General features: G+C 35.1%; 1 non-coding gene across 1 annotated transcript; it reads left to right on the forward strand.

Moving 5' to 3' along the window:
* The first annotated feature begins 4,087 nt into the window (after positions 1-4,087).
* On the forward strand, positions 4,088-4,190 carry LOC132416274 (U6 spliceosomal RNA). The gene has a single exon (XR_009517528.1). It is a non-coding gene; the product is annotated as a U6 spliceosomal RNA (small nuclear RNA).
* Positions 4,191-13,682: the final 9,492 nt, after the last annotated feature.

Consider the following 13,682-nt stretch of genomic DNA (forward strand, 5'->3'; position numbering starts at 1 on the left):
GGACTAAGTACCAATTCACCTAAGATTGGCCAACAAATAGTAAACAGATGGTAACAGCTTTGACTGGATTTAGATTTAAATATGGGCTAGAAATCAAATAATGACTGTACCATAGAAATTTCTGTGCTTTTATTGAATTCACTTAATATCTATTGCTTCCTAGGTACGTGTTCAAGATATATTTCTTAGGTTTGGAAAATTATTAATGAAACTCTTATTAAAATGTCACCATTTTGTTTATACGTAGATACATATATATACATGAAGTTATATCATAAATATATACATGCATAAATTGCTGAAAATAGTTTTAATTTAGATAAACTAAAAATAATTTTAGAATATGAAACATATATTTGAAATTTTGCTTAGTCATCTTTTAAATTAGTAGTCGATATACATAATGTCGTTTTGGTATGGATGAAATTAATGATGTTAGCTCATTTGGGCTCAGGATTCACTGAGTCTAAATAGAAACGATTTAACGTGGACACTAGAATGTTTCTCCATATGGGCAAGGACATTATCTTCCTGTCCATTGCTGTGCATTCAGCACCTAGCCCAGTGCTTGTTTAATTTTAAGCTCAAAAAATATTTGTCAAATAAGTGAAGAGATGTATATTTAAGTGACATTTATTAAATCTGTCAATATACACTTTATATTTGTGTACATTCTTTTTAATAGTACAAAATTTGCTGCATAATATTTAGCTCTAGGGTATGGACAGAGGTGAGTGTATTAGGAGTATATATTCTCTTCCAGAACTTATTTATTGCTGGTCAAACTATAAAGCTATCTTTTTGAAATGAATTTATGTAAGTTATGGCACAAATAAGTGCACTCATTTCCTGGGTTTAAATTCATTTTGAAAATAAGTAGACATCTTTGCATCATTTAAAGGTACCATATTTCTTTAATATTTTAAATACTGTGTTACGTGTTAAAGGACTCAACATAATGTCATTGAAGATGTTCTTCATAATTCTTTTAAAACATACTAAATGATATTCTGTCTGCATCATTAGGTTACCGTACAACACTGTCCTTTGAGAATATGGTTTTACTATCATTTCTAGTTGTAATTACTTCTCACAAAAACTGTACAGGCTTACTGAAATGACTTGATGTGTGAAGGTTGAGAAGACAGTGCCTACGATCACCGTAAATATCTGCAGCTTGATCGCACGGCGTGCTTATTTCACATAGGCTCACCCTTACAAGGTGCCATATTTCTGGGTATGATTTTTTAATCCTCTCCAGCATTTATAGTTTCTCTATAAAAGTCTGAAGTTTGATATTTCTTGTAACTCAAAGTTTCTCAGCCTCGACACGTTTGGCATTTTGGACCAGGTAATTATTTGCTTTATGGGGGTACGCTGCATTGTAGGATGTTTAGAAACACCTATTTTCTCCATTAACTGGATGCCAATAGCAACTTCCACCTCAGTTGTGAAAATCAAGTGTCTCCAGATATTGCCAAATGTCATGTGAAGGCAAAAATCACCCCTGGTTGAAAACTACTGCGTGACTTTCTCTTCAGTGCATGCGTGAGTGTGTGTACAGTAGGATTTTCAGGGGAATGTTAGTGTTTCCAAATTTTGCCAGGCTAAAAATTAAGAATGAAATGTCAAATGCCGCTCAGTCTAAAGAGAGGTGCCGTGGAGCTACCCAAGATGGGGACCAGGCACCTTGCCCAAGGGCTTTCTTGGAGGCAGAACTAGCTCTGCTTTCCCACACGTCACCCTAGTCATCCTCTCCCCATATACTGGTCGATAGGAAAAGAGAATAATCAGATGGGTGATTCCTGCACAGATGGGAATGCAGAGCTTCTGAAAAGCTTGCTCACTCAGGAAACTGCTGGGGGGACTCCACGAGAGCTTCTGAAGCATCTACCTGTGCACTGGGAGGGAGTTATATTAGAAGGTAGGATAAATAGTCAAGTGGCTTGACCAGTCATTTACTGATTCTGATGTCTGACTTAACACATAAGAGTTATTTGAAGATTTTTATCTCGTGTTTTTGTTTCTTTGCTAGTTTGTTTTTGGGTGTGTTTGTGTGTATTTTCATTTCTTTTGTGCAAATACCAGAGAGTAAACTTTCTAGATCAAGGAGTGATAGGTGTACATTTAACTTTAGAAGAAACCGCCAGAGCTTTTTCCAGCAGGCAGCAAAGCCTTCTCTTTATAAGACAGTTAACATCACCACGTTAGGCTTTGGTTTCTTTCTCCTCTCTGCCTTCAAACATGGGAGCAACTCGAGCCAGAATGATGGTAGAAGAATATCTGCATATTTAGAATCAGGTATAAGATTGGAAGTTTTAAATAGATCGGACCAAGTTTAATTGACAAAATGACTAGAAATTAGTAAAATCTGTCACAAATAATACTATATACAGGAGATGAAGATATGACAAACCACAGTATTGGGTAAAAATAAAATTCTTCTATATTTCTGCCTCAAAGAGTTAGTTAAGACTATGGAATAAACTTGTTTCACACAGTACACACACACACACACACACACACACACATATGCTAGTGTATATGTGACAAAGCTCAAATATACAGTCAAAATTCAGAAGTGGAGCATTAAAATCTTTTTTTTTTTTTTAAACAGATCTTAGCTTTGGAGCTGCTATTTCTTCTCATGGAGTAAAAAACCAGAAACAAAACTCTACCTGATAAGCATGACTCTTTAAATTTAAAGCTCTGTCACTTTGGGGTTAAAATTATTTTTAGGTAAAATTAACTCAAATTTAATATTCAAACCCAACCAACTTAAGACTAATTTTTTCTCTCTTCTTACTTCTTCTCTACCCAGAGTGAGGCAAATGAAGTGTTCAGGGCATCTGCATAGCCCTGATATCAGTGAATGGGCATCGGGTCCATGGAGGCCATGGTCTGTAGTCATGCTTAGTTGTACAATCATGCTTAAAATTTTAGCGTCATCCTGCAGCCTCAGTCTATGTGCTGCTCAAGTCTCCACAGCTGATACATTGCAGGTAAATGAGCTCTCAGGGAGCCCAGAACTGTTCCCTAATAAGCCTCAACCAGTGCTTCGTAGTGTCACTGGTAGCTGAACTCAGCTCTGTCCTTCCCCTAGTTCCCTAACTTTAAGCTATTTATGCAGAACTTCTTATATATAGTCCAGCTTTGGGCAAAGTTTTAGTTTTTAACAGTTTTAACTCAGGCCTTCATAGGCATGCTTTAAATTAGTTTGTTTAACAAATACCAGGTGACATTTTTCTTTTAGAGTTATTGCTAATGCTGATGGCAATTTTTCTCATATTGGATTGGCCAAAAAGCTTGTTCGGGTTTTTCCATAACATCTTTGAAAAACCCGAACGACCATTTTGGCCAACCCAGTATTTGAGCTCCACTTGATAAATCCCTTATATATACAACTTCTTTACAAGTTTAACCATGTAGTCAAACAGACATTTTCAGGATCTGTTTATCATTAAAGTACCATTCCACCATTATTTGAAGTCCCCCACCAAGTTTTGTTATATCTGTTTTCCACTCAGCACCTGATTTTGCAATGCAACAGCATTTAGAAGATGGATTTTACAAAACTCAAGGTAAATGATACACATAAGTAAATACACTAAAGTAAGAAATTTATAACATTTATACATGAAAATTACAACACTATTAAAAGAAAAGCAATGTGTCCTTTATCATGCTGTTTGCCCTGAAAAAAAACATGATTTCTTAAAGAAATGAAAGGATTAGATATAGGAAGAGAGATCAGAAGGACATGATGACTGTAACTGTTTTATATTCTTAAAGCATTTATGACAATAAGGTATTCAGTATATCATCAGCATTCCCAATGTTAATTATTCATAAAAACAACTTTGGCATTCATCCAACTGTAAATGTAATTAATTTGCTTCTGTCCTTCAAATACAAAATAAAATCCATGTTGTAATTTTTTCCTCAAGAAAAAAAAAAATTGAATTTTAATTTTTTCAAAGAATCAATTCTAATTTTTTCTACTAAGGTATTTGTCAAATATAACCCATAAATATTAAGAATATTTTTTGTTAATTTTTCAATCATTGACTAATAATATCTTATCCTTGTGCTTGCTTCAGCAGCACATATACTAAAATTGGAACAATGCCGAGAAGATTAGCATGGCCTTGTGCAAGAAATAGTCTATCCTTTTAAGGAAAAAACTTCATGGAAATTAAAATTGGATAAGATGTGTTAGAAAATACTGGATTATTTAAAAATTATAAGTACATATTTCAGTTAGCTCTGTTGCCTAATTTTTTTTGCTTCTTATAGTACAGAGGCATACCTCAAAGATATTGTGGGCTTAGTTCCAGACCATTGTAATAAAGTGAATATTGCAATAAAGTCAGTCATATATATTTTTTGGTTCCCAGTGCATATAAAAGTTATGTTTACACTATGCTGTTGTCTGTTGTATGCAATAGCATTATATCTAAAAAACCAATGTACATACCTTAATTAAAAAACATTTATTGCTAAAAAAATGCTAACCATCTGAGCCTTCAGTGGTTCCTCATAGTACATCAAAGATCACTAATCACAGATCACCATAACAAATAGAATAATAATGAAAGGGTGAAATATTGAGAGAATTACCAAATGTGACACAGAGACAGTAAGTAAATACTGTTGGGTAAATGGCACCGATAGACTGAATCAACACAGGGTTGCCGCAAACCTTCAATTTGTAAACTGCAATATCTGTGAAGCACGGTAAAGCAAAGTGCAATAAAACGAGGTATGCCTGTAATGTTCTGCTCCATAATTTTGGTTATTCATAAGCACTGATGAGAGCATTGCTGTCTTATTTATATTGGTGTTTGCTATACAATTGTTTTGACTTTTGTATTTGCTTAAAATTTTTTACACAAAAATATTTGAAAACTATTTTGTTCACATTGTGGAAATATTCTGGATCTCATTTTTGCTGTGTAATGATATTACCATTAACTTAGCTTGAAACAGCACAAGTTTATTTTCCCAATGTCAGTGGTCAAGAATCTAGGTATGATTTAGTTGAGTTTTCCGTTTTAAGGTCTTACAAGTCTGTTATCAAGGACATGCTGGTTAGGGCAGTGGTGTCATCTGAGGTTCAGTTGAGGAAGGATGCACTTCCAAGTTCATATGGCTGTTGGCAAGATTCAGTTCCTTAAGGTCTGTCATCCTGAGATCTTTAGTCACCTGCTTGCTGTTGGCTGGAAGCCACATTCAGTTCCTTATCACTTGGACCTTTCCATAGAGCAGCTGAAATGCCAGCAAGGGTGAGAGTTAGCAGAGACAGTTTTCTAATAAGACAGAAGTTGTGAGTTATGATCTTAATCTATATTTCTCTTTGTGCACCATTTCTGTACTGTTTTGATTAGTGTAGCTTTGTGTTATAAAGTCAGGGAGCCTGATTCCTCCAGCTCCGTTTTTCTTTCTCAGAATTGCTTTGGCTATTCGGGGTCTTTAGTGTTTCCATACAAATTTTAAAATTTTATGTTCTAGTTCTGTGAAAAATGCCGTTGGTAATTTGATAGGGGTTTCATTGAATCTGTAGATTGCCTTGGGTAGTATAGTCATTTTGACAGTATTGATTCTTCCAATCGAAGAACATGGTATATCTCTCTATCTGTGACATCTCAGCACCTTTGCTGTATTCTCTGATTAGAAGCAAGTCATGGGTCCCACCCACACTTAAAGACAGGAGATTGCACAGGGCTTGAATACTAGGAGATGAGGAAAATGGGAAGCCATTTTACAATCTGTCTTTCAAGCCAATTAACAATTTTCATTGATTTTAGAGAATAGACTTACTGCATAACCGTTTGAAGTAATTTCATAACAGTTACGTTTATGTGCAACTTCAGCTCCCAGAGTACATATGGTATGTAGTCCTTGAATATTCACTGGTATGGTCTGTGGGTAAGTTCACCTGTAGGAAATGCATTAGTTCATCTATTTTCTGGTTAAAGGGGATGAGACATAACTTGGTTTGACTAATGATTATGTGTCATGTATTGGCATAGGGATCTTAATTAGGTCTTATTTAATCAGTATGGATATTGCAAAATTTATTTTACATCTGGCTAGAAGGAATCAAATTCATGCATATGTACATGCATAGGTAAACAAAATATAAATAGCTGCCCTCCTTTGGCAATAAAAATGTTGGGTAGGATGAAAGAAAAAAAGAGAAGGGACTAAAAACAGACATATAAACAACAACAAAGAAAAACATAAAACTTGTAAACAAGTGAGACATTTGAGGGCTCAAGGCCTTTTAAGACTAAGGATGCTAATCTCCCATCATTTTGTGAAGTCTCATACATATGTTTTATATGGTGTTCATGATTAAATTACAAAAGACTTCATAAGTTTACCTTTAAATTTATTGGAGATGTTCAGCAAATGAAATTTGTGGGAAATGAGAAAAGGCGGAATGACTTTAAAATCTGGCAAGAAGAAGAAGAGAGAGTAACTTGTGTGTGGCAAGATTCCAGGAACTTTGAGGCAGAAGTAATAAAGGCTGCCCAAAATTCTTGGAAATTACAAGAAAGCCTTGGGCATTTCACAGAGGGCATCTAAAAGATGAAGGGTAACTTTGATGACTCAAGCTCAAATTTACAATGATTCTATAGGGGGGAATATTTGAATCTCTCTCTTATAATGAAACATAATCTCAAGGAAGATAATGATTTACCTAAGATGCCCCCGTTAGTGATTACAGGAGTAGGACTCATACTTGGGTGAGTTTAACTACATCAGCTGTACCTTCCACTACAATCTGGATGGATGCCACAGGTGGAGGGAACTGGAAACAGCTGTAACAATTCAAGGACGGTTGTATTGTAATCTCGTATCATTGTGTGTGTGTGTGTATGTGGTGTGTGACTCAAACAATGAAAATATAAATGGTAGTCAGTAATCAAACAGTAAATATTTTTGAGGACCAAGCCTTACAGGGCAGTGAAGTTACAATAACTTAGTAGGTAGGTACATCCATTTAAAAATAATTACTATAAAACCTAAGTGTGAAAAAGTGACAAAACTCAAACAGTTCAAACAAAGGCTGCTTTTGGCATATGATGTAAGGCTATAATATTAGAATGGAGGCTTTACAAATAATTGTATTCAAATATTTAATTAAAATAGAATTAAATTTAAGACTAAAGGATGTAACTCTTATTACATAGGCAAATCATGACTTATATACATTTTTCATCCAGGACAAACTGTAAAATACTATAATGCATTTCTCTTTAGCTCTGTTAAAATTTTTTGGCAAATGATACGTAGCTATTAATAAAGAAGAATTTTAGTAGCTATTAATAAAGAAGAATTTTATAGAAATCTGACTTCCCAAAATAAATGTGTGCTTGTAAAAATCAGAACTCTGAACACCATTTGAGCAATTAAAGGAAATGACTTATTAATTCAGAAGAAAAACTTGCATAAATGTGAACTGGTGTGTGGAGAATAATTAAATGGTAATTCCAAAAGGTTAATGTAGTGATTTACTTGTCCTGATTTTTTAATTTAGGTAATAGTGCAGATTTTTGCAATATGGCCAACTAATGCATGATTTATGTTTCAGTACATATGGGAATTGTACATCTGTGCTAAGGTGTTTTGTATGTTACTCTACAATTATTTGATATCAGTATTTTTACATACTGCATGCCAAATTGTATTAGCATTTAGGTTTCAAAAGTTTTAAACTATTCTGAGTGCAACAATACAATCAATTTATATATAAAGGTGACTGATGAATGTCCTTGTAAAGGAGCAAGCAGTGAATTTATTGTGCTCTATAGTGTTGTAACAGATATTTAATTTTCCTTATTTACCACTCAAAGTCCCACTTTATTTTGGGCACAATTTCTCAGGCAAATTTTGTTCATTTCTTTTATTTTACATTTTCTTCTTTTTCCAGATTGACAATAGTATTAATCAGGTTCCTAGAAAAAAAAACTTTATTTACCATATTAAACTATAAAATTTCACAACTAAAATTTATAATGTGTTGCTATATTATAATTACAGTATATATTTGAATTCCTCTTATGCTATTGTTATTACCCTACAGTTGAGACTGGTAAGTACCTTTTAGTTTATACACTGTACTTCTAAAAGGTAGACATGCATAGTGTTTAAATTTGTATACTGGTATATGTTGTATAAGTACAATGTGATTTGGAAATCAATTTGCATTTGAAGACCTTTTGCTAAAAAATAGTATTTGAGAACCAGTTTTATTACTTTCATAAGGAATGCATTTTTAAGTGTTCTTAAATCATTTATCTGATAAAATGCACTAGATAATATTCTTTTTGAAAATTCTAGAATGTTATTGGAGAGTACCTTAAATCATGTTAACTGTATTGACCAATATATTTGGCAATTTAATAGCTTAAATTTTTTTTTAACATCTTTATTGGGGGTATAATTGCTTTACAATGGTGTGTTAGTTTCTGCTTTATAACAAAGTGAATCAGTCATACATAAACATATGTTCCCATATGTCTTCCCTCTTGCGTTTCCCTCCCTCCCACCCTCCCTATCCCACCCCTCCAGGCTGTCACAAAGCACCGAGCCAATATCCCTGTGCCATGCGGCTGCTTCCCACTAGCTATCTACCTTACTACGTTTGTTAGTGTATATATGTCCCATGACTCTCTCTCGCCCTGTCACCGCTCACCCTTCCCCCTCCCCATAACCTCAAGTCCGTTCTCTAGGAGGTCTGCGTCTTTATTCCTGCCTTACCCCTAGGTTCTTCATGACTTTTTTTTTTTCTTAAATTCCATATATATGTGTTAGCATACGGTATTTGTCTTTTTCTTTCTGACTTACTTCACTCTGTATGACAGACTCTAGATCCATCCACCTCATTACAAATAGCTCAATTTCGTTTCTTTTTATGGCTGAGTAATATTCCATTGTATATATGTGCCACATCTTCTTTATCCATTCATCCGATGATGGGCACTTAGGTTGTTTCCATCTCCGGGCTATTGTAAATAGAGCTGCAATGAACATTTTGGTACATGACTCTTTTTGAATTTTGGTTTTCTCAGGGTATATGCCCAGAGGTGGGATTGCTGGGTCATATGGTAGTTCTATTTCTAGTATTTTAAGGAACCTCCATACTGTTCTCCATAGTGGCTGAACCAATTCACATTCCCACCAGCAGTGCAAGAGTGTTCCCTTTTCTCCACACCCTCTCCAGCATTTATTGTTTCTAGATTTTTTGATGATGGCCATTCTGACTGGTGTGAGATGATATCTCATTGTAGTTTTGATTTGCATTTCTCTAATGATTAATGATGTTGAGCATTCTTTCATGTGTTTGTTGGCAGTCTGTATATCTTCTTTGGAGAAATGTCTATTTAGGTCTTCTGCCCATTTTTGGATTGGGTTGTTTGTTTTTTTGTTACTGAGCTGCATGAGCTGCTTGTAAATTTGGAGATTAATCCTTTGTCAGTTGCTTCATTTGCAAATATTTTCTCCCATTCTGAGGGTTGTCTTTTGGTCTTGTTTATGGTTTCCTTTGCTGTGCAAAAGCTTTGAAGTTTCATTAGGTCCCATTTGTTTATTTTTGTTTTTATTTCCATTACTCTAGGAGGTGGGTCAGAAAGGATCTTGCTGTGATTTATGTCATAGAGTGTTCTGCCTATGTTTTCCTCTAAGAGTTTGATAGTTTCTGGCCTTACATTTAGGTCTTTAATCCATTTTGAGCTTATTTTTGTGTATGGTGTTAGGGAGTGATCTAATCTCATACTTTTACATGTACCTGTCCAGTTTTCCCAGCACCACTTATTGAAGAGGCTGTCCTTTCTCCACTGTACATTCCTGCCACCTTTATCAAAGATAAGGTGTCCATATGTGCATGGGTTTATCTCTGGGCTTTCTATCCTGTTCCATTGATCTATCTTTCTGTTTTTGTGCCAGTACCATACCGTCTTGATAACTGTAGCTTTGTAGTAAAGTCTGAAGTCAGGGAGCCTGATTCCTCCAGTTCCTTTTTTCGTTCTCAAGATTGCTTTGGCTATTCGGGGTCTTTTGTGTTTCCATACAAATTGTGAAATTTTTTGTTCTAGTTCTGTGAAAAATGCCAGTGGTAGTTTGATAGGGATTGCATTGAATCTATAGATTGCTTTGGGTAGTAGAGTCATTTTCACAATGTTGATTCTTCCAATCCAAGAACATGGTATATCTCTCCATCTATTTGTATCATCTTTAATTTCTTTCATCAGTGTCGTATAATTTTCTGCATACAGGTCTTTTGTCTCCTTAGGTAGGTTTATTCCTAGATATTTTATTCTTTTTGTTGCAATGGTAAATGGGAGTGTTTTCTTGATTTCACTTTCAGATTTTTCATCATTAGTATATAGGAATGCCAGAGATTTCTGTGCATTAATTTTGTATCCTGCCACTTTACCAAATTCATTGATTAGCTCTAGTAGTTTTCTGGTAGCATCTTTAGGGCTCTCTATGTATAGGATCATGTCATCTGCAAACAGTGACAGCTTTACTTCTTCTTTTCTGATTTGGATTCCTTTTATTTCCTTTTCTTCTCTGATTGCTGTGGCTAAAACTTCCAAAACTATGTTGAATAAGAGTGGTGAGAGTGGGCAACCTTGTCTTGTTCCTGATCTTAGTGGAAATGCTTTCAGTTTTTCACCATTGAGGATGATGTTTGCTGTGGGCTTGTCATATATGGCCTTTATTATGTTGAGGAAAGTTCCCTCTATGCCTACTTTCTGCAGGGTTTTTATCATAAATGGGTGTTGAATTTTGTCAAAAGCTTTCTCTGCATCTATTGAGATGATCATATGGTTTTTCTCCTTCAATTTGTTAATATGGTTTATCACATTGATTTGCGTATATTGAAGAATCCTTGCATTCCTGGAATAAACCCCACTTGATCATGGTGTATGATCCTTTTAATGTGCTGTTGGATTCTGTTTGCTAGTATTTTGTTGAGGATTTTTGCATCTATGTTCATCAGTGATATCGGCCTGTAGTTTTCTTTGTTTGTTACATCCTTGTCTGGTTTTGGTATCAAGGTGATGGTGGCCTCGTAGAAGGAATTTGGGAGTGTTCCTCCCTCTGCTATATTTTGGAAGAGTTTGAGAAGGATAGGTGTTAGCTCTTCTCTAAATGTTTGATAGAATTCGCCTGTGAAGCCATCTGGTCCTGGGCTTTTCTTTGTTGGAAGATTTTTAATCACAGTTTCAATTTCAGTGCCTGTGATTGGTCTGTTCATATTTTCTATTTCTTCCTGATTCAGTCTTGGCAGGTTGTGCATTTCTAAGAATTTGTCCATTTCTTCCAGATTGTCCATTTTATTGGCATAGAGTTGCTTGTAGTAATCTCTCATGATCTCTTTTATTTCTGCAGTGTCAGTTGTTACCTCTCCTTTTTCATTTCTAATTCTATTGATTTGAGTCTTCTCCCTTTTTTTCTTGATGAGTCTGGCTAATGGTTTATCAATTTTGTTTATCTTCTCAAAGAACCAGCTTTTAGTTTTATTGATCTTTGCTATTGTTTCCTTCATTTCTTTTTCATTTATTTCTGATCTGATTTTTATGATCTTTCCTTCTGCTAGCTTTGGGGTTTTTTTGTTCTTCTTTCTCTAATTGCTTGAGGTGCAAGGTTAGGTTGTTTATTCTAGATGTTTCCTGCTTCTTAAGGTGGGCTTGTATTGCTATAAACTTCCCCCTTAGAACTGCTTTTGCTGCATCCCACAGGTTTTGGGTCATTGTGTCTCCATTGTCATTTGTTTCTAGGTATTTTTTGATTTCCTCTTTGATTTCTTCAGTGATCACTTCATTATTAAGTAGTGTATTGTTTAGCCTCCATGTGTTTGTATTTTTTACAGATCTTTTCCTGTAATTGATATCTAGTCTCATGGCGTTGTGGTCAGAAAAGATACTTGATACAATTTCAATTTTCTTAAATTTACCAAGGCTTGATTTGTGACCCAAGATATGATCTATCCTGGAGAATATTCCATGAGCACTTGAGAAAAATGTGTATTCTGTTGTTTTTGGATGGAGTGTCCTATAAATATCAATTAAGTCCATCTTGTTTAATGTATCATTTAAAGCTTGTGTTTCCTTATTTATTTTCATTTTGGATGATCTGTCCATGGGTGAAAGTGGGGTGTTTAAGTCCCCTACTATGACTGTGTTACTGTCGATTTCCCCTTTTATGGCTGTTAGTATTTGCCTTATGTATTGAGGTGCTCCTATGTTGGGTGCATAAATATTTACAATTGTTATATCTTCTTCTTGGATCGATCCCTTGATCATTATGTAGTGTCCTTCTTTGTCTCTTTTAATAGTCCTTATTTTAAAGTCATTTTGTCTGATATGAGAATTGCTACTCCAGCTTTCTTTTGGTTTCCATTTGCATGGAATATCTTTTTCCATCCCCTTACTTTCAGTCTGTATGTGTCTCTAGGTCTGAAGTGGGTCTCTTGTAGACAGCATATATAAGGGTCTTGTTTTTGTATCCATTCAGCTAATCTGTGTCTTTTGGTTGGAGCATTTAGTCCATTTACATTTAAGGTAATTATCGATATGTATGTTCCTATGCCCATTTTCTAAATTGTTTTGGGTTCATTATTATAGGTCTTTTCCTTCTCTTGTGTTTCTTGCCTAGAGAAGTTCCTTTAGCATTTGTTGTAGAGCTGGTTTGGTGGTGCTGAACTCTCTCAGCTTTTGCTTGTCTGTATAGGTTTTAATTTCTCCATCAAATCTGAATGAGATCCTTGCTGGGTAGAGTAATCTTGGTTGCAGGTTTTTCTCCTTCATCACTTTAAATATGTCCTGCCAGTCCCTTCTGGCTTGTAGGGTTTCTGCTGAAAGATCAGCTGTTAACCTTATGGGGATTCCCTTATGTGTTGTTGTTTTTCCCTTGCTGCTTTTAATATGTTTTCTTTGTATTTAATTTTTGACAGTTTGATTAATATGTGTCTTGGCGTATTTCTCCTTGTATTTATCCTGTATGGGACTCTCTGTGCTTCCTGGACTTGATTAACTATTTCCTTTCCCATATTAGGGAAGTTTTCAACTATAATCTCTTCAACTATTTTCTCAGTCCCTTTCTTTTTCTCTTCTTCTTCTGGAACCCCTATAATTCGAATGTTGGTGCGTTTAATATTGTCCCAGAGGTCTCTGAGACTGTCCTCAGTTCTTTTCATTCTTTTTTCTTTATTATTTCCACTATTTTATCTTCCAGGTCACTTATCCGTTCTTCTGCCTCAGTTATTCTGCTATTGATCCCATCTAGAGTACTTTTAATTTCATTTATTGTGTTGTTCATCGTTGCTTGTTTCATCTTTATTTCTTCTAGGTCCTTGTTAACTGTTTCTTGCATTTTGTCCATTCTATTTCCAAGATTTTGGATCATCTTTACGATCATTATTCTGAATTCTTTTTCAGGTAGACTGCCTATTTCCTCTTCATTTGTTTGGTCTGGTGGGTTTTTATCTTGCTCCTTCATCTGCTGTGTGTTTCTGTGTCTTCTCATTTTGCTTATCTTACTGTGTTTGGGGTCTCCTTTTTGCAGGCTGCAGGTTCGTAGTTCCCGTTGTTTTTGCTGTCTGTCTCCAGTGGCTAAGGTTGGTTCAGTGGGTTGTGTAGGCTTCCTGGTGGAGGGGACTAGTGCCT

Source organism: Delphinus delphis, chromosome 1, assembly GCF_949987515.2.
Source record: "Delphinus delphis chromosome 1, mDelDel1.2, whole genome shotgun sequence".
Taxonomy (NCBI): Eukaryota; Metazoa; Chordata; class Mammalia; order Artiodactyla; family Delphinidae; genus Delphinus; species Delphinus delphis.